The 4,032-nt window shown below is 44.8% G+C and overlaps 1 pseudogene; it reads right to left on the bottom strand.

Annotated features, from left to right (window-relative positions):
- Nucleotides 1-512: 512 nt before the first annotated feature.
- Nucleotides 513-1,011, bottom strand: LOC123120309 (uncharacterized; annotated as a pseudogene).
- Nucleotides 1,012-4,032: the final 3,021 nt, after the last annotated feature.

A 4,032-nucleotide genomic window follows, 5' to 3' on the forward strand; every position in this document is an offset into this window, starting at 1 on the left:
AGGGGAGGTCGGAGTGACAGAATTAACGAACCCCTAGTTTATAAGTTATGGCATAAGGAGTGAATAGGGACCCTAGAATTTAATGCCATGGTTAGATGTTCATCTTAATTATTCTTAGTATTTTTGTGTGCATGTTAAGAGTATAATCATAAATATGTATGAGTCCAGGTAAGGGCAGTACATAAGCTTTCACTCTACAACACATCAATTAACAAAGCAACAAAAACTATTGTATTGGAACTAGGTGAAAACAACTAGATGAAATTCTCACTATCCTTGAGAATGAATTAGTCCATATAAGAAACACAACCAGCTTGTATTTAGCACAATTAAGGATCGAACAACTTTATGCACTCTTTTACTTTTATTATTACTTGAGTTTTGCATTTCTTCATCACACACACAATCAAACAACCTGTAGAGTGATTCCTAGTTCATTTCCACGCGCCAATTCCTTCTGGTCCTCGCTGGGTTGGACACTATGCTTATGGAAAAGACTTTCTATTGATCCCCTACACTTGAGGGTTATTAGGCTTCGACTCTACACATGATGGGCTGCACCTGGCTTTGTCAACCCCCTCACCATCCTCCATAGACACAAACTCCTCAACCCCTGGGTGACCGAGAGGGGACTTTCTAAGTGGACTTGGCTTATCCGCAAGCATCTCTTCCTGGTTACCCACTCGTCGCGCTTGCTAGTGGCACGACCCCTGACAATAGCCCATTTATCATGGTGCTAGTCTGTGAATTCCTGGTAGGCATCTCCCTGTTGGGTGGTAGCCCGAGCGACATACAAGCACTGCCAAGGATTGACGGAACAAGGAAATTGTGGAGCTTAATGTTTTCCTTCTCCAATGCAGCCATGCAGATCTTGTCGAACTCACGCTTAATGAGCTGAAAGGTTAGGAACTTCTTCAGGTTGTTCAGGTAGAGCTCTGCATGCTGGTGGTCGAGCTTCCTGATGAGTTATGCCTTGATCTATGTCGTATCAACATGAGTGGAAGGTTGCATCAACAGCAAATGCAGCAGCACCATGCAACTGGTGATGGGGCTCCTTAGGAGCAGAGCCCAGCTACCACAAAACACACACGTAGAGCTCCAACAATGCGCAGAAAGGTCACAACTAGAAGTACCCTTTAAGCGAGAATCACAACACCTATCTGTGCAATCAAATCAACAAGCAACAAGATTAGCACAATGATTTGCTACGTGGTCTGGTCAGCACAAGGTTGCTCCCTGCTCCAACAACAATAGCTTAAGAAATGTACACCAAAACAATAATTCGAGCAAACCCATACAAGAAATCGCTAATCCGAAGAAAAATCACCTTGCAAACTTGAGCGAAATTCGGGGCGGAATACAACCCCAATTTCCACAAGAAAAATTTTTGGAGGGGAGGGAAGTTGAGCGGATTTGAAGAGACTGACCTGGATTAGAGGGACCACTCACGAGCAGAAATGGAAGGAGTAGACGTGATTTTGCCAAGTGAATTATATTTTTCATTTTGTGGTCGTCGCAATTGGGAAGAAATTCCCCAATCTTATCCCATCGTCACGTCGAACGAGAGTGTCAATGAGGCACGTACGCAATTACAACCTCATCGTGGGTCTTGCTTCCAGACTAATATTTCTCTGATAGGTTTTGCCTACGCGTCACGCTGCAACAGACTTTAGTATAGAGTGGATTGTATTTTTTGCGGGATAATACTTGTATTACTCAAAACTAAGGATTACAATCATGACTGGCAATGCCTAGAAGTTCGTCCGGACCCAACCTAAGCCACACAACAGTTCGGCATTGTGATTGTCCATAGCTTGCTAGGAAATGACTAACATTATTTTTGCTACGCCCCATATGAGTAATACAAAAATTACGCTCGATAAACTATCTTTGATCTCTTTAATTAGAAAAGCATATTTATACCTATTTGTATCTCCACTTTGAATCGTCTTTACCGCTTCCAAACTGTCTGATTGAACATCAACAAGTAGATTACTCCATTGCAGAGCAAGTAGCAAACCCTCCCGAATGCCGAGAATCTCAGTTTCGAGCACGTCATCACAAGCAAAGAGATATCTGCGTGAACTGAAAATGATGTTGCCACTATGGTCTCTAAGAATCATACCTGTTCCCGCCAGACCATTCAGTACTGAGTCGTCCATGTTCAACTTCACCCGCTTGATAGAAAATGGCAGGAGACATCGACTGGCGGGGCGGGTTTGTCATGGACTATCTCGCTCCGGACATACCATATCTGCCAAAGGAGCATCATGAATTGAAGTCGTCTTGGTTCAGTCAAGTCATCAATTGGTTGGACAAACCATTCTTTCCCTGTTGGTAGAATTTTTGTAACATCTGGAAGGTCCCATTCAGAAGTCATTGCTCTGCATAAGCGCTTAGCATTGATGCAGGGGCAGAAAGTGTGGAATGAGTCATCCTCTTTGCAGCAGCAAACCGGATAATTAGCATTTATCTCCAAATTCCTTTTCTATTTGCTTTTCCAAGTAGCAAGGGTATCTGTTGCTAACCTCCAAGCAAAATTAAGAACTTTCAGTGGAGCTGGAGTACAGAGTGGGCTGTCGTGTTGGTTTATGTCATCGGGGTGAGCTGCCTAACTGCCGTTGATCGGGTTTCTCAAAAAAATATTGCTAGTGGTCGGTTGCATGTGCTGAAATGGTTCATAGGAAATGTAGAAAAAAATACTGAAATAGGAAAAAAACATTCGCTTGATTCAGAAGACTTGAGTAAAAAAATGCATGAAGTTGAGAGTGGGCTTCATTTTAGGTTTTGTACGCATGAAGTATAAGAGCATAATCTTTAGTGGCATAATATCCTAATTACATTTTTGTGTAGTTTGATTTTGATTTTAACTTGTGTTTAGTAGGATTAATGTGTTTTTCTATCCATGTGAACCAAAATGTAGTTTACATAATACCCTAATATGTAGTAAAAAAAGATAGAGGGAGTACTATGGTAAATACTCTACATAAGCACTCACTTACTTGTAGTTTCAGAAAACATTTTGGTAACCCGCAAAAACAAAACAATATCTAAGTATTTCCGTGCAACAAGGCTTAAGGCACGACCCTAGTTTTCCAAGTTTTTTTAACCATGAAAGTCTGAAAGGTAGCAAGAGACAGAAACACAGAACATCTTTAAGGAACATAATAGAAACCGAAGCCCTCCTACCCGCCTCAAACGCTCGGGCGGCCTGCCCGGTCGCTGCTGCAGAAAAAAGGCACCCAACCGGATCTAGAAAACCCGACCCAAATACCCGGGCGGACCGACACTCCCCATACCCGGCTCATATCTTGGGCGGATATCGGGACGCTCGGATGCACCCAGATGCTTTTGCCACGTCGGTTACAAGCCGGACCCATCACAAATCCTCTCAAAATTGACTAGTCCACCACTTCGACCACACTTCTCCTACGTCTGTCCTCCATTTCCCGCCTACGCGCAGCCGCCCACCTCCTTCCTTGCTCATTGGCCATGCCGCCATCCTCATCCATCATCGCTGGTGTCGTCACCGACTACCCTGTCTGCCACCATCGGCATGGATGGTGCCTCTACGAAATCGGTGGGGATCCTGACCGTGGTGGTCAGTTGCAAAGCGGAGAACTTTGTCTGGAGGGAGCGCCGCCTAAAGCAGTGCAAGTGTGAAGCGACATGGAAGATAGCTGCGGAGAGGGCCGGTGCAGAGATGGCTAGCGATGAGGACATGGACTTTGGCGTGAGCGGTCTGGCGACACCGACCAATCCGTCTCTCGTGGCCGCAGAGAAAAATAAGGCGTTGACAGAGCCCGACTTTGTTCCTTCCTCCCAGTAGCCGGGCATTCTGGATAGCTTTCCGAAAGACTCCACTGTCGTAGACACGATGGCCGACTCGCCGCAACTCCCAAGGCATCAGGCAATGCCGACTTCGGGCATGTCCACATGTTGTTTGACGGAATGCCCGAACAAGACCTCGTATAATCTTTGCGCCTATGCCACTTGCATTAGTTGATTCATTTGTTGCACATACCATTCGAT

Source organism: Triticum aestivum, chromosome 5D, assembly GCF_018294505.1.
Source record: "Triticum aestivum cultivar Chinese Spring chromosome 5D, IWGSC CS RefSeq v2.1, whole genome shotgun sequence".
Lineage (NCBI taxonomy): Eukaryota > Viridiplantae > Streptophyta > Magnoliopsida > Poales > Poaceae > Triticum > Triticum aestivum.